The 24,211-nt window shown below is 42.1% G+C and overlaps 1 long non-coding RNA gene across 1 annotated transcript; it reads left to right on the top strand.

Moving 5' to 3' along the window:
- Nucleotides 1-685: 685 nt before the first annotated feature.
- On the top strand, nt 686-23,326 carry LOC117079136. Its single transcript, XR_004435272.1, has 5 exons — nt 686-783; nt 1,462-1,541; nt 21,829-22,102; nt 22,872-23,015; nt 23,297-23,326. It is a non-coding gene; the product is annotated as an uncharacterized LOC117079136 (long non-coding RNA).
- Nucleotides 23,327-24,211: the final 885 nt, after the last annotated feature.

The raw sequence follows: 24,211 nt of genomic DNA, 5'->3' as shown, positions 1-24,211 counted from the left end.
CGACATATGGTCTTCTAAAATGAACTAAAAGAAGAATAAGGTGAAATTGTCAAAGATATAAGACAGGGAAATTTCCATACCTGAAAGGCATGCACATCCAGTGACAAGTATAATAAATGAAGGGGCCCACTGAGCACTCAACATAATGAATAAGAAGTTGCCTTGTCATGAAATTTCAAAACTACAAGTAATAACGACATGATTCTAAAAGTTTTTATAGGGAGAAACATATAAAGAACCCATCGTATTAAAAATGGATTATCATGCAGTTAACTTGGGTCCTGTTCCAAGGTTCACATGAGTAATTCTGATCAATAAAACCCAAATTACTCAGTAACGCTAGCTACAGGGAAGTGCTTCTTCTTGTTGTATTAAGACTTTTAACTTTTTATTATTGTGAAAATTTCAAACCATAAATTTGAAAGAGTAAGATAATGCCCATCTATATAGTCCTCAATTAGAGTCACTGATTATGCCAGTCAGAAGGACACTAATGAAGAGACTGAGTTAGGATGCCAGAGGAGAGTCTATGAGACATCAAGGGAGTTGAAGTAGCACTGACAGGGAGTGTCTCAGACTATGATAAGGATCTGACAAGGTCTCAGCCGACCTAACAGGGAGTTCCAGAGCAAAGATTCTCACTGCACAGCTGGTATCATGCACTGATCAGTCACTGGCTGGGCACTGTTGGGGAAGAGTGTGACCTCAGCTCCAAAGCAGAATTGGATCCTGAAGGACCTAATGATTAGAAACTTCTAGCTGACTACACTCTGCAACTGACTGGTAAGTGCTTTCTTAAAGGGAAATTGGAGCAGTGAGCTTCTATAGCTGTGACAGCATTTTCTGATATTTTACCTTTTTTTTCCCCTAAACCATTTGAAGGCAAGGTGTAATCACCAGTCATGGCATTTTGACCACTAATTACACAGCAATATGAATCTCTTAACAACTAAACATTTTCCTACATAACCACAGTACATTGATCACACTGGATAATTATTTGAATAATAATATTATCTGACATGTTGTCCATATTCAAATCAAATTCTATTAATCATCCAATTAAGTCTTGTTTTTTCTGGGTGCACATGCACATGTATACATGTATGTATCTGTGTGTTTGAGCCATGATCCAATTAGGGGTTACGAGTTGCATTTGATTCTCATGTCATTTTATTCTCCTTTAACGAAAAATAGTTCTCTTACCTTTCTGCATTTTCAAGACATTGGTCTTTCTGAAAATTCCACGTCATTTGTCTTTTAGGACGAACATCAGAATTTGTCTTCTTATTACTTCATGACTAAATTCAGGATATAATTGTAATACCCCACTTTTTGGTGTTTTCGTTTGTGCTTTAAATAGTCAGTTGTGTTTTACGTGAGTTATAAGAAACAAGAAAACAGTCTTTTATATTTACCTACTTATTTACTCTCTCTGGTGCTTTTTATTTTCTTTTGTAGATTTGAACGTCTATAGACTATTACATCTCTTTGACCTGAAGGACTTGCTTTAGCATTTCTTGTACTATAGTCTGATGGAGGTAAAATCACTAAATTTTAATTTAACTGAAAATGCCTTTATTGCACCCCTGTTCAAAGGATATTTTTGTTGAATACAGAATTCTGTATTGACAGTTTGGTTTGGTTATTGCTTTTCTCATTCAGCACTTCAAAGATGTTATTCCGTTATCTTCTGGCCTCCATTGTTTCTGACAACAAGTCAGCAATAATTCTTATGCTTGGCCTCTACATATAATGTGTCTGTTTGCTCTGGCTTCTTTCATGATGTTCTCCTTATCTCTGTTTCTCAATCGTTTGATTATCATACTACTAGATGAAACTCCTTGTATTTATCAGGTTTTGATGTTTGTTTAACTGCTTGGACCTATAAATCATCAAATTTGGGGAATTAGAGACTATAGTTTCTTTAATTTTTTTTTTTTTTCTTTTCTTGAGACAGAATCTCACTCTGTCACCTAGGTTGGAATGCAGTGGTGCAATCTTAGCTCACTGCAACCTCTGCCTCCCAAGTTCAAGCAATTCTCCTGCCTCAGACTCTCTAGTAGCTGGGACTATAGACATGTGCCACCACACCTGGCTAAGTTTTTTGTATTTTTATCAGAGACGGGGTTTCACCAAGTTGGTCAGGCTGGTCTTGAACTCCTGACCACTCAAATGATCCACCCACCTCGGCCTCCCAAAGTTCTGGGATTACAGGTGCAAGCCACTGCATTTTGTTCACCAGCTTCTCTCTTAGTGCTGATGTTTAGACTATTTGCTATTTTCATACAGAGCACTGGGGTTCTTTTAAACATTATTCAATGTTTTATCCTTTCCTTCAGATTGAGCAATTTTTATTATCTATGATCAAGTTCACTGACTTTTTCTTCTGCCATTTCCAATCTTCTATTAGACCTGTTCAGTAAACTTTTTATTTCTGTTCATTTGTTTCAGTTCTAGAATTTCTATTTTTTTCTTTTCTTTTTTTTTTTTTTTTTAGATGGAGTTTTGCTCTTATCGCCCAGGCTGAAGTACAATGGTGCAATCTCAGTTCACTACAACCTCTGCCTCCCAGGTTCAAGCAATTCTCCTGCCTCAGCCTCCTAAGTAGCTGGGATTACAGGCATCCGCCACCACACCCAGCTAATTTTTGTATTTTTAGTAGAGATGGGGTTTCACTATGTTGGCTAGGATGGTCTTGATCTCCTGACCTTGTGATCCACCTGCCTCAGGCTCCCAAAGTGCTGGGATTATAGGCATGAACCACTGCAACCAGACACTATTTAATTTTATAGTCTACATTTTTTCTATTGATTTTTTTATTTGCTCACTAATTAAAATCAAATTTTTTTTATTTAAACATCTTTACAAGAGTATTTTTCAAGTCTTTTCTTAGTACAACATGTGCATTATTTTAGATTTGGTTCCTGTTGACTATTTTATTCTGTTTTGTTTTTTCTTGTTTTTTACTATGAATCATATGTTTCTATTTCTTTGTCTATCTACTGAAATTTGCATTGAATGCTGAATATTGTAGAAAAGACATTGAAGAGACTCTGGCTTCAGTACTGTCCTATCAAATTAACAAGTCATTCAATTACTGGTTAATCAACTGAACTTCTAAATGCTTGGTTTAATGCTTTGTTCATTCAGGTCTGTGAAAAGCTCAAGGTATTTTCCAAATCTCTCTAACCTGAAGGGACCAAACACTCATTATTTTCTAGGGATGTTTTCTGTGACCTTGGTTAGGCCAGTTCCATGCTATGATCCCTATTGTTAAGACACAAACTTTCTGGAGTCTCAGCTAGATGCTAGGGTATTAATAATGGATTAAGGAGATGTCTCCACTCTGACAGGGCAAGAACTCCAACTTCCCTTGCACTTCTCCTTCCAAGAACTTCTTGACTTCTGGTATCTGTGTTTGGCTCTTAACAGCATAGTATGTGCTATATGGTAAGGCTGGATGGTTTGTCCTGTACATGTATAACTCAAATTCAGCCACAGAATCTCAGGGATTCTCCATCAATTCATGGAATCTCCTTTCCACAGAGAGTCCTCTACTCAAGGCCCACCTTGAGGATTCCATCTGCCTCAAGCCCATAACTCTTAATTGTGATCTCTGTTTAGTCAGCTCACTGAGGCCATGCTCTCTGTTTGGACTCCAGCTTATTGTGCTGCAACCAGGAAATTGTTCTAAGCACAGAGCTGGATACTCACAAGATTCATCTCAGAAGTTTCCCTTCTCTCAAGAATTGCAGATTTGCATTACCTACTGCCCACTGCCTGAACATAGTTATCTCATATTTTTATCCAGTTTTGTATTTGTTTACGGCAGGAGCGATAATCTAGTCCCAGCTACTGCATCATGACCAGAAGCCTGTGAAATATATTTTTAATTTTTCAGACTCTAAATTATAGGAAAGCACAGAGAAGGCAGGATGAAATGGCTGTAGGGTGAGCCAATCCGTGGTATGATTTACCAACCTGGAAATATATTATCAATCAACTCCAAGGAAATGAGAGCAGTTTCAGACTTGCCAACATTATAATAATGATAATGATAATAATAATAACAACAATAAATGTAAAATAGCCTTCTACATTTCCATTCTTAGGAAGTACTGAAGGAGGCACTTACTGAGATGAAGGTAATAGAAAAGAGAGACCCATGATAGAAGAGACAGAGGGTTCAACTCAGGAGAGCAACATTAGCAAAAGAATGGCCATTGTGTATCAAGTTGAAAAAGTGATCTATGCAGACTGAAAGAAAAACATGATGCAGGAGGCGGGTTTTAAATACCGTAAAAATAAAACCAAGCCAGGCGTAGTGACTCATGCCTGTAATCCCGACACCTTGAGAGGCCTAGCCGGGTCCGTCACCTGAGGTCAGGAGTTGGAGATAAGCCTGGTCAACATGGCAAAACCGTATCTCTACTAAAAATACAAAAATTAGCCAGGCGTGGTGGCAAGTGCCTGTAATCCCAGCTACTCGGGAGACTGAGGCAGGAGAATCACTTGAACCCGGGAGGTGGAGGTTGCAGTGAGCCGATATCATGCCACTGCACTCCAGCCTGGGCAATAGAGCAAGAGTCCATGTCAAAATAAAGAAATAAATAAATACAACTGAAAGCTTATAACTGTGGTTAAATATTTGAAGAGCTATTTACAGGCATATGACAGAAGGTGGAAACACTAAAAAAGATAATAATAGGCAAGTAGAAAATAAACAATAGAAAATCGAGGCAATTATTAACTCCAAGTAAAACAAAAATTTGAAGGAGAAAGTTGATCTAACTGTGCACTACTTAGCTTAGCAGGGACCTATATTTATATAGTCATAATTCTATAAACATTGTTACTGGTTTAACCAGATAGTCCTGTCTAAAATCCCAGGTCTACTTAATACGACTTACCTGGGTCAACTTGGGCAGCTTCTTTTAACTTTCTGAGCCTCAATTTCCCCTTCTACAAAATGTATAATCTCTCATAAGATTGTTGTAATGAAGTAAAATAATACATACAAAGGCTCCCACAAAAGTTGACACTAAATATATATTTCTTTCCAAGGTTTTATTACTTATGCACCCAGACAACTCTTTTGCAAAAGAAAGTGGTAAAATTGGATCTAACCCAGCCCCAGCTCCCACAGCTTCCTAATCCAACCCCAGCCCCAGGCATTGGAGCAGTCTATGCTGTGTTTACACAGAACTGCTTACCAGTCCTCACATATATTGCACTGCAAGTTATACTGCTGTGCCATGATGTTTTGTCTGCCAAGAGTTCCCTCTTTAACCATCATGTCCATTCGTTAAGAACATCAATCTTGTATTATACTTCCAAAGCTTCCAATTATAATGAATTATTCTTTTAGTGTTTGGCACATTCTTAGTTGTATTGTGGTCTATTTAAGTATCTATGTCTTTTCACCAGATTGTATAAGCAAGGACTTTGCTTTAAATCAGTCTAACCAACACTTATTTATTGAGTAACTATTGCTTGCCAAGTACTGTGCACATTACAAATTGAGGATCTAGGATAATTTAGATACAAGTATTCATTCAAAAATGAACCTACTAAGTGTCAAGAATTCTAATAGGCATTGAGATCCATGTGACCATGAGAAATATGGTCTCCTCCTTCACTGTATTTGCAGTGTGGAGAGAAGGGTCAGGCACATAGAGAGGGAATTACAAAGCTAAGTAATGTCTATACTAGGGGAAGTATCTAGGTCAATGAGAGACAAAGAAGGGACATCACAGGCATGAGAATTCAGGGAGGGCTTTTTGGAAAAAGGAACTTCTAAACTAAAAATAAAATGAGTAGTAGCTTACTAAGGGATTGGAGAAGAGAGTTCAAACTGAGGAAAAACATAAAAATATGTACACAGTATAATAGAAGCAAGAATAATAGGTAGTCCTCTCTACCTAGAGGAATCAGGGAAAGCTGTGGGGGCATTTGAGCAGAACCTTCAAGGATAAGTAGATAATTATTGGTAATACTCTCATTCTTTTTGTTGAACAACTATATTAATGCATTAGTAGTCATCCTTAGTCCAGAAAGAATAATCTAATTACTACTATAATAATTTTAATTCAGTAGTGTTATGTTTGCTACATAAATGGTAGGAATTTTTATTGTCAAAAAAGCATGGACTTACTTCGTTTTGAAATATATACTACAAACTGAAAATTAATTTAGATCTTTGAATCTTGCTTATTTTTGACTCTATTCTAGTATCCAATTTAATTAGTATTTTAAAATAAATTCAGGTTGCTTTGTAAAGGAAAACACAGAAAACTAGAAGATTGGCAAGTATATCTCATGGCATTTACTATAGAGCAACATTTCAAAACAAACTTGCATTTCAAAATTAATAATTTCGGTTGTATTATTGTTATTTATAAATGTATGGCCAACATGATTTCAAGAAGAAGCAAGTATCTAGTTAAACTGAGTGGTACAGGCTGGGTACGGTGGCTCATGCCTGTACTCCCAGCACTTTGGGAGGCCGAGGTGAGTGGATCACCTGAGGTCGGGAGTTCAAGACCAGCCCGAGCAACATGTAGAAACCCCATCACTACTAAAAATACAAAATTAGCTGGGCATGGTGACATATGCCTGTAATCCCAGCTACTCAGGAAGGCTGAGGCAGGAGAATCGCTTGAACCTGGGAGGCGGAGGTTGCAGTTAGTCGAGATCGTGCCCTTGCACTCCAGCCTGGACAACAAGAGCAAAACTCCATCTCAAAAAAAAACTGAGTAGTATGGACAAGAGTCAGCACAAAGAAAGGCAACTAGAATTGAAATGATATTTTCTAAGAGCCAACAGTGTGCTTACTCTATGTCCTGAGGAATCAGATGAAGAAGTCACAATTTCTGCTATTCAAAATGTGCTTTGAAGGAAGAGTAATATTTCCCAGGCAAACAACAGTCTGTATCTCTCAACTCATCTCTTTCTTTATTCCTACAATAACTGTCTTAACTTAGGCTCTCATCATCTGATATCGAGATCATTAAAATATTCTCTTCCCTTGAGTCTTTCCTACCTATGTATTCTTTATCCTGTGAACAGAGTGACCCTTCTAAAATGTATATCTAAACACTAGTTTCCTCTTATTTGTCTGCATTTGACCTTCATTTTCGAAAGACACTTTTGCTGAGTATAGAATTCTAAGTATTTTGTCTTTTTGTTAAGTATTTTAAAGATGTTGCCCCATTGTCTTCTGGTTTGTGTTGCTGCCAACAAAAAGTTTGTCATCATTCTCATTGTTGTTTCCCTGTACATAATGCATTTACTTTTCCTGGATACTTTTATGACACTCTGTTTATATCAGTTTCAAGAAAATTGATTACATTGTGCACTGGTGTCATTTTCTTCAAGTTTCTTCAGTTTGGAGAGTTCTCTGGGCTTCTTGGATTTAGGGGTTTATAGTTTTTATCAAATTTGGAAAAATTTTGAACAGACTTCTTTGAATATCCTTCTCTTCCCCTTTTTCTCTGGGACTCCAATTACACATATCTTAGACCTTGTGAAACTACCCCATGGCACACTGATGGGATAATGCACATCAATGTTCACTTTATTTTCAGTATTTTTTCTGTTTTATTTTAAATGTTTTCTACTGCTTTTTTTTTCAAGTTCACTAATCTTTTCCTCTGTAGCCTCTAATTAGCTATTAGTGGCATCTCATGCATTTTACATCTCAGGTATTTTTTATCTCTAGAAGCCTGACTTGGATCTTTGTCATATCTTTTACACATCCATTTAACATGCTCATGTTTTCTTCTATCTTCTTAAATATAAAGAATGTATTTATAATAGCTGTTTTAATTTCCATATGTACTAATTAGATTATCTGTGTCATTTAACTAATGTCTGTTTCTATGGATTGGTTTTTAAATCTTTATTACGGGTTATATTTTTCTTCTTTGAGTATCTAGTGCTGTTTGGTAGGATGCTAGATATTGGTGACTTTTAATTTTGGGGCATTACATTTTTTCTGTATTCCTATAAATATTCTTCAGATTTGTTCTTGGGTACAATTAAGGTAGTTGGGAAAAAACTGATCCTCTCAAGGCCTATGTCTATGCTTTGCTAGGCAGACACAAACTAATCTGTCCCCATCAATAAAACAATCTGCTTTTGAATACTTAATCTGATGCCCTTTGCCATATGAGGTATCTTATAATGGCTGTCAGGAACATGAATTACTCCCAGTCCTGTATGGCTCTAGAAATTTTTCTGTCTACTCCTTCCAAGTGTTTTTTGTTTGTTTGTTTGTTTTTTGTTTTGTTTTGTTTTGTTTTGTTTTTCCTTCCTGGCAGGTAGTTTTCTTTACTGCATGTGCTGATTAGTACTCAGCTAAAGACTCAAAAACGACTCTTCCACAAAACTCCAAAGCTCTTTTTCTGTGAAGCTCACTCCTCTCAGGAACAATGCTGAAAGAATCCCAGCCACATTGGCCTCCCTAAATTCTCAGTCCTGCCTCCTAAACTTAGGGAGACCACTGGACTCAGTTTCAGCTGCTGCTTCTTGCACTGCAGCCTGGAAACTCTCTCCAGGCAAAAGAGAGAAGTATGCCTAGAAACTTGCCCCATTTGTTCTTTTTTCTCAAGGATTACTGTCCTGCACTGCCTGTTTTCTAGTGTGTGAATACTGTTATTTCAAATATTTTGTCCATATGATTAGCTGTCTAAAGTGGGAGGATAATTTCAGTCCCTGTTACTTCATTATGGCTGGAAGTGAAAGTTGACCATGATTTAAACAGTTGGTAGCTTTTAAGTGCTTTCAGAAAAACATGCCAACTGAAAGCCTACAACCTGAAGTCCAGGCCTGGAGCCTCTCCTTCTCTTTCATTTCCTGCTCCCATGCTTGCCCCATGGGGTTTTGTTTGAACTTCATCCACTTCAGTGGTGGTGTTGAGGGTCTCGAGATCCCTCTTGGGACTTGGCCAAGAGCACATGGGCTCCAGGGTTAGGTACCAGGGGAAGTCGAAGAATCCCCATAGGACCCAAGCCTCCATTCCACTCTCCAGCTCCATTTTCCCAGAAATCTCAACAGTAAACTATACACATTGTTTTCCCAGTGATTCTATAAATGAAAAGTGTTTGCTTCCTGTATGACTTTCATTTTTCTTTTCTCACTGTCACCTGGGGTGGAGTGCAGTGGTACAATCTTGGCTCACTGCAACATCCATCTCCCAGGTTCAGGCGATTCTCCTGCCTCAGCCATCTGAGTAGCTGGGATTACAGGCACTCACCACCACGCCCGGCTAATGTTTTGTATTTTTAGTAGAGACAAGATTTTACTATGTTGGTCAGGCTGGTCTCGTACTCCTAACCCCGTGATCCACCCGCCTCGGCCTCCCAAAGTACTGGGATTCCAGGCGTGAGCCACCGTGCCCAGCCTTGGCTTTCATTCTTGTATGTGCAGTTCTCTTGGTCTGGATTTCCAGAGAGCAGAAGTGACTTTTGGGATCAGCATGCTGCGTCCCTACCCTAAATTCCTAATAAGACAAAGAAACTTACGGTATAGTCCAGAAGAAAGACACTTAAACAAATATAATAGAATGCTTCATGTAAATCCCTCATGAATGCTTGTCACATTAAATAAAGTATAAGCACAAAGATACGCACTCAGTTCTTAAAGAACTCAGGAGAGAAGCCTATCACTTGGCCTGGGGCGATCTAGGAAGGCTTTCAGAAGGAAGTGACTAGCCCCTTCCCTGACATTCACCCAGAAAATGTATTTCCATAATGACTTTCCAGTGACAGTGATTCAATGGAACAACTCTGGCACTTTAGAAACATTTTGACAACCTCCTCCTTTGGAGAGCTCGGCAGTTATTAAGATGGAAGAAGCCAGCCAGTGCCTCTGTCAAGCAGCCAGAAAGGTTCCTGCTGAGGCCATTATAAAAGGAAGCAGTGGGGGAAGGCATTAGGAGAGTTGAAGATTGGGTAAGGACCTCAGACTGGGTCTCCCCGAACCTTTGATTAAGACAGGCCAAGTTTGTCCTCACCACTGTCAAAAACGTGCTTTCCGTGAATCCAGGGTACAGAGTTCTAAACAAGGAGGCTGTTAAAAGATAGATTAAAGGGCATAAAAATAGTATTAGATTTCACGGCACAGTGAGGCCTGTCAAGTCCAGGCTCACAGAGTGAATTGCTTAAAGGCGATGATCAAAATGAGTCACCAGTGTCTGCTCGGATTGTGCTGATGCCTCTCGGAAAAGCAGAAGCCGGGACTATTGTTTGTGTCAAAAATACTTCTGAAGAGGCTACAGAAATCAAAAGGCGCTGATGTGCCAAAATCTGAAGGCAGAGGAAGGGGAGAGAAGAGAGGAGAGTCAGGGGCTCAAACATGCAGGAAGGAGATGAGCAAGAGATAGCATCTCAGGGCAGAGTGGAAGTTGTGCAAGCAGAGTGGAGTTGAGTCCTCGGAGACCCTCGCTTTATCAAGCTCCTGCTATGTGCTAGACCTTGTGCTGGGCAGGTGTGATAACGCAGAAAACAACAAACAGTTACTTGAGGGAGCGGTGTGGCCTTGAATGTGTCACTGAGCCTCTCTGAACCTCCGTGTCTTCTTCTGGAAAGTGAAGTTAAACAGCCATACCTCTCAAGGTGGTTGAGGATTTTACGTAAGATAACAGGGGCAAAAATATCAAGCATCCAAAAAGCGCTCAATATACAAAGTTGAATCTGAAGACAAATCACTGGGCAATCCTAATCATAAGAACATTCACTGAGAACAATTTATACGCCAGGTACTGAGATGAGCAGTCTACACTCAGGCATTACCTAATTTAAAGTCTCCAGACCTATGAGTTAGGTAATATTTCCATCCCCTTTTGACTTACAGAGAGACAGAGTCTTTATATAAAGACTGGGACAGTAAGTTGCCCAATGTCACACAAGAGAGAAGCCACAATCTAAAAATCCATCTGTCTAATTCCAAAAACCTGTGATCCCTATCATTTTGCTGGCCGGTTGTCTAGAATGATAGAAGACTAACATTGGCGTCATCTTTAAGATGACTCAGTATCAAGCCCTCCACCTCCCTGCAGGCCTCCTTTTCATGCGTGAATCCCTCGGAAACATCCTGCCAACTGGCCAGCCTGCTCCTGTTTGCACTCTTCCCGTGACGGGGTGCTCACTTCCTGCTGAGGCAGCCTTACCAATTTCCTGACAATTCGACCAGTTGGAAAGTACTTCTTTCTCCAGTCTATCGGATTGATTTCAGATTCAAGAGCAGCACCAAGTAAACGCATTCTCAATTGTCACTTCCAGGGGGGAAATCTTTGACAAGTTTCCACTGCTTTTTAGAAGTAAAATAGTCATAACTTGTTCTTCTTAAAAACTGCCAACAGCATGAAGAGAATCAAGACTGAAGACCAAAATTGCTTTTCTCTCCTCTCGATAACACTGTCAGCATGGAGCAGGCCGACTGTGGCGGAACTTCAATCGGGGCTAAATTTACATTCATTCAGATGCCACCGGACTCTGCTTTCTTGCCTCTCTTCTCTGATCAATGCACTCATTAAAGGACTCAGGCTTGGCAATAGATTCACCTTAATGCTCGTTGCCCTGGGGTTTCAATAACACAGGTTCTGAGACTCTAACAAGCTACTGAAGAATGAAAAGAAAAAAATGAAAAAAAAGCTTTATCTTTCCCTCCTTGTACAGAGTCCTGAAATTGTTTCTCTTTGTCTTTTACAAACAATTCTGTCGACTGTATTAATTTTATGGAGGAGCTTTGAGGGACATATATGGGAAGAGGGAAATTGGGAAAATATTTATGTGGAGCAGGTGTACAGAACGAATATCCATCTATTTATTCCAAAATAGTGAGAAATGTGGATTGCATTTATTTCTGTTTTTCTTAACTTGGAAGATTTGTTTGGAAACTTAAAATAAAAGATTTGTTTAACTTTTACCAAATTATGTTTTATTTGTCTTAACAGAAGGATACTTTCACTTCTACACATTCCATTGTAGAATCTGTCTACATACTCATGTATTTTCACAGTCCCAAGCATGGTATGTATTGTGGGATCTGGCCAGCAGCCCACAATGCAACGGGGTTCTCTCCTTGTTCCCAGGCAGATCGGCAGGTCAAGAAATAATAGACATATACAAGATAGTGAAAGCTGGTTCCAGGGGTGTCCCCACCTTCTGGTCCCGTGGTGCCAACAATACACTGGATATAGCAGCAATTATTAAGTTTAGTGAGGGTGGGGGTAGGTTAGTGAGGGATTTAGGGTCATTTGATTATGAGGTGAGATGGTCACATGGGGATGAAGTAATTCTTTAACATAACATCTGTATGCAGAAGTACAGTATACAGAGGTAAGAATTTACAATATAGTGTGTGCATCAGTAATTTCTAACAGAGCCTTAAAACAGAAATGCAGTCTTTCCATAGTCTATGATTAGCAAGATGTTAATCAGCAGTAACAGTTGCAGCAAAAGCTGGTTACAAACAATCCATAGAAACAGGACATGAAGCTAGACAATCGGTTAGACCAGAAATTGTCAGAAGGGAGTATGCCTTAACCCTAAAGAGGCCTAGAAGAGCCGTGGCTAGATGAGGGCATTTATAGCCCTATCTTATCCATATGGACAGGTGCCCCCCAATGTGTCCGTTTATAGGCTCTCCATGAGGGTCGTATTCCATTCCCAGAGCTATGAACATTTGCTTTTCTGGGATAGGAATCTTGGTGATGTGAAACCTCCCGGACTGCATGTCCGTTCACAGGTTCTCTGAAGGGGGAAGCACATCACGTGCTGTTGGCTCATTCTGGCAGTCTAACCTGGCATTGCCTTTACACAATCCTGCATGCAATTTTGTATTTACAATAATCAGGAGCATTTCATCTTTTATTCCATAGCAATAGTTTTAGGGGTCTCCCTACATCTCCCCTTTTATTTTATTCTGTAGCAATAGTTTCAGGGGGTGTCCCTATAGGTATGCAGGTAGATATGTGATTTGGATCTGTGTCCCCACCCAAATCTCATGTCAACTTGTAATACTCAGTGGGGCATGGTGGCTCATGCCTGTATCCCAGCACTTTGGGAGGCTGAGGCAGGCAGATCTCTTGAGGTCAGGAGGTTGAGACCAGACTGGCCAACATGGTGAAACCCTGTCTCCACTAAAAATACAAAAATTAGCTGGGCATGGTGGTGCATGCCTAATCCCAGCTACTCACGAGACTGAGGCAGGAGAATCACTTGAACCCAGAAGACAGGGGCTACAGTGAGATGAGATTGCACCACTGCACTCCAGCCTGGGCAACAGAGCAAGACTCTGTCTCAAATAAATAAATAAACAAACAATAAATAAAATTGTAATCCTCAATGTTGGAGGAGGGGCCCGGTGGGAAGTGATTGGGTCTTAGGGGCGGATTTCCCCTTTGGTGGTGTTCTCATGCCAACCAGTGAGCTATTAGAAGATCTGGTTGTTTACAGGTGTGTAGCACCTCCCAGCCCCTCTCTTTCTCCTGCTTTGGCCATGGAAGACGCGCTTGCATCCCCTTCACCTTCTGCCATGATTGTTAGTTTCCTGAGGCCTCCCCAGTCATGCTTCCTGTATAGTTAGCAGAACCGTCAGTCAATTAAACCTCTTTTCTTTGTAAATTACTCAGTATTTCTTTATAGCAGTGCAAGTATGAACTAATACGTATGTCATGTTCTTATTATCATTTACACCAAACAATTTATCATGAGTGTTCCCTGTGTTGCTTCACTTCTTGTTATTAGCTGATTGTTACTGAATAACTTGTGAAATAGAGACTCTTAACCATTCTCATTAGATAATTTCCTTTTTTTCCATTAATTATCTAACATTAGTCACCTTCGTACCTTTATTTTTTCACAGGGAAATGATAATCACCTTTGAAGTCCCTCATTGTCTGTTTCTATTATGCAAACCAACTATTTTATCTGTAATAAAACCACTATCATAATCTCATCCACTTTGGGTGTCATGAGACTTTGCACTTGCAGGATAAATGTATCTGATAGCAATCCTTTAAGCATACCCTTACAATGATCCTGCATGGCAGATGCACTTGCATGGGTGCTCCAAGCTAGGGAATCCGGAAGTGACTAACCTGGAGATTCATTTGTTCCTTATCTATGGTAAATATCTGAGACCCCACACTGCCCCAGCTCATGGAACACAGTTCCATACAGGAGATTAAGGCCTTGAGTTTGGGGTTAAATGAAGGTTGCCAAGCAGAGGTCATTATGGGGAGGATATTAGTCTGTTTTCACATTGCTGATAAAGGCATACCCAAGACTGGGCAATTTACAAAAGAAAGAGGTTTAATGGACTTATAGCTTCACATGGCTAGAGAGGCCTCATAATCATGGAGGAAGGCGGAAGGCACTTCTTACATGGTAGTGGCAAGAGAGAGAATGAGAGCTAAGTGAAATGGGTTTCCCCTTGTCAGACCATCAGCTCTTGTGAGATTCATTCCCTATCATGAGAACAGTATAGGAGAAACTGCCCCCAGAATTCAGTTATCTCCCACTGGGTCCCTCTCACAACACGCAGGAATTATGGGAGTACAAATCAAAATGAGATTTGGGTGGGGACACAGACCCAAACCATATCAGATGTTAAGTGAAAATCATATACAAACTGCATAATATTTGTGGGTGGTTGTGGTTTTCCTGCTCAGCTCACCACCAGTGGGCCATGAGGTTATCTTTTCCCAGTCACTGCCACTGGATCTTTTCTGTACATAAGGCAGTTCTCCTGCCCAGTCCACCACCACTGGACTCCCTCTCCCATACATAAGCCTCTAATGAAACCCCTTGTCTCATTTGCTGGCTCTGGGTCCTTTTTTCGGCTGCTTGAACTTGGTGCTTTTCCCACTGAGGCTAACAGTGGCTCAGCACAACACTGCCTTCTGAGAGTTAATGGCTGTGTGCCCCCCTATTCTTCTGCAATAAGCAGTTTACAATGGGTGGGCCAGCTATTGAGCTCAGGAATGAATCTTCACCAGGTGGTGGTCACTGTGCTAGGAGCTACAATAGTCACACTTATTTGACAGATGAAGAAACTGAGGCACCGATGAAAATGTTCTGTGGCTCAGTGGTTGGGCTGACCCAAAGCCATGTGTTCCATCTGACATTCAAGATGGGCTCTGTTGACTTTGCCAAAACTGTAATTGTGTAAAAGTCAGAGGTTAAGCTAAGATTGGTGTTGTCATGCTGCTACTATAGATACCATGTTTCAGCAAGGCTGGAAAAAGTCCTAAAATACTTTTCAATATCATAAGAAGAGAACTAATTCTATACAGTCATTGGATACCATTAAACACTGCCTTAGACTAGTGTACAACTGAGCTGCTATTTGGTCAAAATAACAGCTGGAACTTGTGTGTCCCTACCCACAAAGTTCTGTGCTAAGTGCCTTACGGGTGATATCTCCCTATCAGTTTCATTCCATTTTATAGACAAGGCACCTGAATGTTACAGAGTTTAAGAAACTTATCTAAAGGCATGTGTGTAAGTGGTGGACCTGAAATCTAAAGCTTCATCTTTCTAATTTCAGAATCTGTCACCCTAACAACAGGTTAAGCACTGGGCATTCAAGCTGGCCACACCATGGAATGCATCTTTGTGAAACTTCTCTTTTTTTAGAAGAAAAATCTTAGACTAAGAGAGGTTGAGTTATGGGCCCAAAATCACATACTGACAGATCCATCTTTAAGTCCAGGCTCCCCAAATCTTCCTTTCAGAAGAATTCCAAATAATGTATCACATACATATCCATGAGACAGAGCTCAATTCCTTTCCTTTTGATTCTGGGCTAGACTTAGTAACTTGTTTCCAAAGAATGTAATATAGAAATGAAAATATAGAAACCAAGTGGACACTACATTGGTTAAGGTTAACATCACCAGTGATAAGTTTTCTTGCTTGCTGTCACATACCCATTTACACGCAACCAGAAGAACACTTCACCTCCATGATATTTTTCTAAAAAATCTATAACCCCGGCCGGGCGCGGTGGCTCAAGCCTGTAATCCCAGCACTTTGGGAGGCCGAGACGGGCGGATCACAAGGTCAGGAGATCGAGACCATCCTGGCTAACATGGTGAAACCCCGTCTCTACTAAAAAATACAAAAAACTAGCCGGGCGAGGTGGCGGGCGCCTGTAGTCCCAGCTACTCGGAGGCTGAGGCAGGAGAATGGCGTGAACCCGGGAGACGGAGCTTGCAGTGAGCCAGGATCCAGCCACTACACTCCAGCCTGGGTGACAGAGCGAGACTCCATCTCAAAAAAAAAAAAAAAAAAAAAAAAAATCTATAACCCCAATCTAATCAGACCAGTTCAAACAGGGGGACATTCTACAAACTACTTGACTAATAGTCTTTGAAATCTTTAGAGAATCAAAGAAAAAGATTAAGAAGCCCTTGGATCGGAAGAGACTGCATAGGTATGACAACTAAATGCAATGTGCAATTCTGGATTGCATTGGATCCCGTTGAGGAAGAGGACATCAGTGAAATAATAGGTACCAACAAAATGAAGTCTGTTAGCTCAGGGTACTAGACCAGTATTATTTTCTTAGTTGTCATAGTTGCACCATGGTTATGTAAAATGTTAGCATTAGGGTAAGCTAGGTAAAGGGTATGTTTGCAACTTTGCTATAAATCTAAAAATATTACAAAATACAAATTTTCAGGTAATATAAAAATAAAAATAAACAGATCACCAAAACTTTAGCTGTCTGTTTCATGGCCATTTCCTTATAGCTTGTAATTCACTCACTCCTTTTTTTTGTTTTGCTTTGAAATGGAGTCTCACTCTGTTGCCCAGGATGGAGTGCAGTTGCATGATCTCTGCTCACTGCAACCTCTGCCTCCTAGGTTTAAGCAAGTCTCCTGCCTCAGCCTCCTGAGTAGCTGGGATTACAGGCACCCGCCACCACACCCAGCTAATTTTTGTGCTTTTAGTAATGATGGGGTTTCCCCACGTTGGCCAGGCTGGTCTCAAACTCCTGACCCTCAAGTGATCTGCCTGCCTTGGCCTTCTAAAATGCTGGGATTACAGGCATGAGCGACCGTGCTCAGCCTCCCTCATTCTTTACAAAAATTAAAAAAAAAAAAAAAGGGGTCCAAGAGGATATGTGTGAAGACCACTATTCACTGTAAACAACCCAGAGCAATTATTCTTGGAATGTGTATGGCCTCACAAACACCATGCCCTACACATACACACTGCACACTGCTAAAACTGGTTCCAAACACACGGCTACATTATTTTCCCTTCAGGCTGAGAGTCTGAGGTCTCACTTGGCCACTGGCCACGGCAGGATTGTTCCGCGTTATATTTTTTTCTTTTCTTTCCCTTTATTGGGGCAACAATGCTGCAGCTGAGCCTCTGTAGAAAGAGAATGACATTCTTTCCATTTTTTTTTTAAGAGGAGCAGTTAAAAATACACATTGGTACGCACTGCAATTATCATTCAGAATAAATGCAGGAACGGTGACATTAACTAATGGGAGTGCAGCAGCTGCCGGCTTGTTGAAAGCCATCCTCAGCACCGTGCAGAGGTGTCCAATGCTAATTGCTCCTTTAGTCTATCTGTCTGATGTCACGAGGGAATCCACTGAGTAAACCCAAGGCTGCTTTTTACCTCAGCATGGCCCAGAGTCAGCTTGTCCTCAATAAGGTGCTTGTTGGCAAGTGGGTAAAAAGCTACAATATGGTCATGATTTCATTAACTTAAACATTAGCAGTGCCTTTGATTAGCTGGAATTGGCCAACAGAAGACTCAAGGAAAACCCGTAACAGAATAATTATTAAAGAGGCACTTTTGTTAACTGAAAACCAATCAAATGACAGACAGCACCAGGGGCTTGACCAGGTCTTTAATCTGCTGAGAAGCAGTGCCGTGCAACTTGTAGAAATGGGGCTTGGAGCTGGGAAATGACCACCAGCTTACACTTCAACAAGCGGCAGGCATGGACTTCTCTCCAGCCCAGCCCAGAGTGTCAGCATCATGCCTTGCACTCTGGGTGCTTAGATGACTGTTTTACTCATCTATTGATTCTGTCATACCCCCCATTCTAAAAAGGAATGGGGATGTCTTACAGAAACTCCACAAAACTAGAGAGAAAATTATATGCATTCCCAGCTGGGTGCAGTGGCTCACGCCTGTAATCCCAACATTTTGGGATGCCGAGGTAGGCAGATCGCTTGAGCTCAGGAGTTCGAGAGCAGTCTGGGAAACATGGTGAAACCCTGTGTCTACCAAAACTACAAAATCTTAGCTGGGCGTGGGGACGTACATCTGTGGTCCCAGCTACTTAGGACGCTGAGGAGAGGGGATCGCTTGAGCTCAGGGCGGAGGTTGCAGTGAGCCAAGATCGTACCACTGCACTTTAGCCTGAGCAACAGAGTGAGGCCCTATCTCATTAAAAAAAAAAAAATGCATTCCCAAAAGTATCTAGTGCAGAAGTTGGGGCTGGAGCTTTCTGATGAGAATCTAGCAGTCAAAGCTGCAAGATCCATGATGTGAGTGAGGAAAAAAGCAAACAGCAGAAAAGGTGGAGAGGGCACAGCAGGATACATGCTTAAGGCATGCACCCCTTCTTAGAATCTACCTTGGACACCAATGGAGTGCTACAAAAGCCGTAGACCGTGTATTAAATCATTTATTTTCATTCTCCACAGAGTCTTGCACCTACTGAATCACAGGTGATGCAATTTGCTCATCTGTAAATAATAATATCCACTTCAAAGGAATACTGTGAATGTCATTAGGCAACACATGTCAGCATGTCAATGGCTCAGCACATGCCTGCCATATGCGAGGGCTCAACATAAATGTGACACAAGGTTATTAACTTGGGTTAAAATTGTTTAAAGCAGACAAAACTGCTAAAGGTTACATAGTAGTGGGAGGACATGTTTCAGCACTGGCCAACTGTGGGAGAGGTAGAAGAGGAAAGAGAGAATAGAAGAGGGAAAGGAAGAGGGGAAGAAGGCAAGAAATAAGAAGAGAGGTGAGAAACAAACGGAAGGGAATGGGAAATGGGAAAATCAGAGGAGGACAGGGAGAAGGGAGAGATGGAGTGGAGAGAAAGAAGAGGGAAATGAGAAGCGGGGAAGAAGAGAAGATGAAGGGGAGGGAAGAGGAGGGGAGGAAACCAAAGAGATTATCAATCTGATAAAAAACAGGAGCCTCTGCTCCTGAAGATTCCGGAGTGGGAGGAGGAAGAGGGAGCTCCCCCATCTTACTTGGCCTCTCCCCAGGCATAGAAGCCACATGTCTGTCTACTTCACTATTGTCCTGTCACCTCCTCCCTTGGAGAACAACTGAGCTCCTCTGTGCTTTGGTAATATGGAAATGGTCCTTCCCTCTGCCTCTCAGAAGCTGGGCAGGACCAACCCCTATCCGCTCACCCTTTCATTTGCTCAAAAAATGACCGTAGATACCAGAGCAAGCAAACAGATAAACCCTGCCCTGGTGGAGATGATGCACTACGGGAGGACACAGGCAGAGAACTGGAAGTTACAACATGGGGTGTAAAATCTTTGGCAAGAAAAGCCCAAGACAGGAACCAAACCTAGAGGAACATGGGAAGTTCCCCAGAGAAAGAAATCGATATCCCCAGAGAGACTGAGGTTCCCTTGGAGTCTACCCACAAAGCGAGAGCTGAGAGCAGAACACAGGGAGGAAGCAGGATGTGCAAATCTCGGAGTTCAGCAGGAACATGGCAGATCCTAGAAATGGAGAGAGAATGGCCAAAGCTGAACACAGGGCTGTGCTGGACAGGGTTAGGGAGGATCTCTAGCAGGAAGGAGAGACCAGGAAGGGATGGCCTCGGAGAGGACAATGAGAAGCTAGACTTCTAAACTGTGTCTCATCAAAGTCTTTTATAATGAGACAAGAAGATCTTCTTGGTTGTTTTGTTTTGTTTTGTTTTGTTTTGTTTCCAGGAAGAGCCTCTGATGACAGTACGAGAGGGGACCAGGCTGGAGAAGGAGCCAGAAGATATTGTGAAGGCTATAACAGGCAGCTAGAGAGGACCTAGGGAGAGTGCAGGGTGCTTGGGAAGATATCCAAGGACTGGCTACTCAGGAGACTGGATTTGTTGGACTGTATGTAGTATTGGATGTTGGGTTGTGGGGAGATGCAGAGAAAGTCAAAGATAACTCTAGGGCTTCAAGTCTGGACAAATGGTGGAGGGAGATGCTGTCCCTGAGACAAAGAAAGAGAAAGAAGCTAGGTGGTCTTATACAGGTCTGTGGTCTTATGGGAAGGCCATGTAAATTGCACAGAGAAGTTGGATATTTGGGTCTAGAATAGAGGTCAGCAAACTGTGAAAATGGCCAAGGAGAGGATGTTTTTGGTTTTGTGGGTTGTACGATCCTTGCTACAACTACTCATCTCCACTGTTGTAGCTAGAAAGCAGTCACAGATGATGTGTAAACCACTGGATGTGGGTGTGTTCCAGCAAAACTGATTTACCAAGGTGGTGACAGGCTGGGTTTGGCTAGAGGGCCACTGCGTGCTGACCACTGATTGAGAGCATCAGATAGATGTCTGGGCTGGAAATATTCAGGGAAAGTGATTTGAAGTAACGAGTGTGGATTATATAGAGAGACATAGATTTAGATATATCTATTAAGACAATCTATTTTTCTATGTATAGATATATAGATGTTGAGAGATTTATTTTAAGGAATTGGCTCACATGACTATGGGCCTGGCAAATCTGAAGTCTGCAGGGCTTGGTAGCAGGCTAGGAACTCAGGCAGGAGTTGATGCTGAAGTCTTGAGACAGAATTTCTTTCTTTCTGGGAAATCTCAGTGTTTGCTTTTATGGCCTACAAGGAATTGGATGAGGTCCACCCTCATTATCGAGGGTAATCTGTATTCCTTAAAGTCAACCACGTCTGCAAAATACCTGCCCAGTGCACCTGGATTGGGTTTCAATTAAATGACTACTATATAGCCTACCTGAGTGGACACATGAAAGTCATCATCACAGGGGTCATCTTAGAATTCTGCTACTCCACTTTTGTAAGCAGCCACATCATGCTAATAACCCATGTTGTGGTTGTGGTCAATGAAGACCCCAATATATTAAGGTATCATTTCTGTTTTGATCCCAGATGCCCCAAGTGCCTATATCTATATCTATATCTATATCTATAGATGCATATGTATCTGTTGCCCAGGCTGGAGTGCAGTGGCATGATCTTGGCTCGCTGCAACCTCTGCCTCCCAGGTTCAAGCGATTCTCCTGCCTCAGCCTCCCAAGTAGCTGGGATTACAGGCATGTGGCACCATGACCAGCTAATTTTTGTATTTTTAATAGATATGAGGTTTCACCATATTGGTCAGGCTAGTCTCGAACCCCTGACATCAAGTGATCCTCCCGCCTCCGCCTCCCAAGCTGCTGGGATTACAGGCATGAACCACTGCACCCAGCCCACTGCCCATATCAGTATCGATGTTCCAGGGTATGTCTGCCTTTGTCCAAGAGTAGAACAGCATTCACTGCTCTTTCCCTGCCTGAAAAAGCTCCATTAAATGCCTCTCAGGTAAGATGGCCACCCAGCGCCCTCCCTTCTCTGAGGCTCATGGGTTCAGAAGGTTGTGAAAGGGGTCACAAACCTCCTGCCTCCTTCCTCATGCAAACCCCAGTCATGAGTGCCTGCGTATCCGCAGTAGAGGAGCCCTGCGCACTGACAATTCTTCAGTGGGAGAAAGGCATTTGCAAAGCCTAATAATGGCACCATACATATGTATACATTTTACACAAAGCCCGTTTATTTTAAAAAATCAATTTCTCTCCTACAGATGGCACATTGCATAAAGAAACACGAACCCAGCAGCACTCCTGCCAGCGGCAATTCTGAGCGCTCATTTCCGTGTTGCCAAGACATTACATGGGAAGGCATGTGCGTTTAAGGGCATCCAATTGTTTCTGTACCAGAACAGCAGCAACATCCTGGGCAGGCCTTTCCTCTGGAGTTCATGTGCAGGTCATACTGACGCACAACACGGCCTAAAGGGACCATGGAGGAGGAAGGGACCCTAAATCCAGGCCACATGGGAGCAGGGTTGTCTTCAGGTAAGTGCCAAGAACATAGTGCCTGGAAAGTTTATTGCATTCCCTCAGTTTCTCCGGTTATAAACATTCAGGATCTGATGACTTCCTTATGAAAGGTAAGGTAGATTTGCCGCCTTCTAGATAGCACGCACCACCTCACCCACATCCCACATCACCTCACCCATATCCATGCACATTGGCAACAGAACTGACAGTCAGCTTGCTTTTCCAGGAATACAAGCATGTTCAATACTACTGGGCACACACGTTTTATTGCAAATCACATCACAATGTGGAAGCAGACATGACTGTCACTCTGACTGTGACTGTCATTCTCTGCCTCACCTTTGACGATGGTTGCCACTGGTGTGGATGTTTCTGGGAGGCTTCTGCTCCCCTGGTGCCAGTAGCATCTTACCTCAAACATGCACAACATGGCCCTGCTTTCTCTGCCATTGGAAGGGCACTGCTCCTACAGTGATGTTCCTCCAGCCTATATGTACAAGCATAGATCAGACCTATAGGGGTGTAAGCAGCCCTGGAGCTGCCCTCAATTAAGGAGGCAAGGTGGGAACCAAAAGCCTCCTTCCCTCCCTGCTGACACTTACCAGCAGCATCCTGAGCGTTTTGCAGACAGCCCTGGAGAAACCGCACTCCACAGCCTACAGCAGCATCCTCAATAACACACCTGGCACTGGTGTTCCCTTCTTCCCTGCTTCCTCACTCCTTGATAACCTGCCAAATAAACCATCTAGGTAGAAGTCCTCATCCCAGCTCCTTCTGATTTCAGGAGGACCCCAGCTAGAACACTATCTCTGGAACCCATGGTGCCCTCTCACTAAAGTGCCCCAATGTTGGCACAAAACCTACTGAATTGTTGGTGCTGACTCTCTATATCCATGATTCAACCAGAACAACATTGATTGGTTAAAAGGTGCATTAATCCCAGCACTTTGGGAGGCCGAGGCGGGCGGATCACAAGGTCAGGAGATCGAGACCATCCTGGCTAACACGGTGAAACCCCGTCTCTACTAAAAAAATACAAAAAACTAGCCGGGCGAGGTGGCGGGCGCCTGTAGTCCCAGCTACTCGGGAGGCTGAGGCAGGAGAATGGCGTGAACCCAGGAGGCGGAGCTTGCAGTGAGCTGAGATCTGGCCAGTGCACTCCAGCTTGGGTGACAGAGCGAGACTCCGTCTCAAAAAAAAAAAAAAAAGATGCATTAATAAACTTGACTCTGGAAACAACAGGTCCCTGAAAAATTTATATCTCTAGGAAATTAAGAAATTGTGGTAATCCTGGGAGGCCGAGGTGATTTCAAACATGATTTCAAGAAGAAGCAAGTATCTAGTTAAATTGAGTGGTACAGGCTGGGCGCGGTGGGTCACACCTGTAATCCCAGCACTTTGGGAGACTGAGGTGGGCGGATCACAAGGTCAAGAGATTGAGACCATCCTGGCTAACACGGTGAAACCCTGTCTCTACTGAAAATACAAAAAATTAGCCAGGCATGGTGGTGGGCACCTGTAGTCCCAGCTACGTGGGGGGCTGAGGCAGAAGAATGGCTTGAATCCAGGAGACGAAGGTTTCAGTGAGCTGAGATCATGCCACTGCACTCCAGCCTGGTCAACAGAGCTAGATTCTGTCTCAAAAAGAAAAACGAAAAAGAAAGAGAGGAGAAGAGAAGGGAAGGGAAGGGAAGGGAAGGGAAGAGAAGAGAAGAGAAGAGAAGAGAAGAGAAGAGAAGAGAAGAGAAGAGAAGAGAAGAGAAGAGAAGAGAAGAGAAGAGGAGGAAAAGAAACCAAACTACGGTAATCCCTTTGCAACCTCAAACTTCCATCCGAGGAAATTATAATCCATTCACCTTTACTTCTCCATACTTACTTTCAACAATGCTGTGGGTCAAGTGTGTAGAGGGGAGGACACTCACAAAACATACTGACACAATAGCAGTGAGGGGATTGGGGCCAGAGCCAGAGTAGAGATTTTTTTGCAATGAGATCTTGGGATGGAAAGGAAGCAAAATACACTCTCATCCTGCAGGCTGTTTTCCCTGAAATGCTACAGAAAGGAGGAAAATTTGTGTTGAGGGCCTCCAGACCATGAACAGGCAATGCTCTCTAGAAGGTAGA

Source organism: Trachypithecus francoisi, unplaced genomic scaffold, assembly GCF_009764315.1.
Source record: "Trachypithecus francoisi isolate TF-2019V2 unplaced genomic scaffold, Tfra_2.0 Lachesis_group7, whole genome shotgun sequence".
In the NCBI taxonomy this organism is placed as follows: domain Eukaryota; kingdom Metazoa; phylum Chordata; class Mammalia; order Primates; family Cercopithecidae; genus Trachypithecus; species Trachypithecus francoisi.
This window is presented reverse-complemented; position numbering and strand designations above follow the sequence as displayed.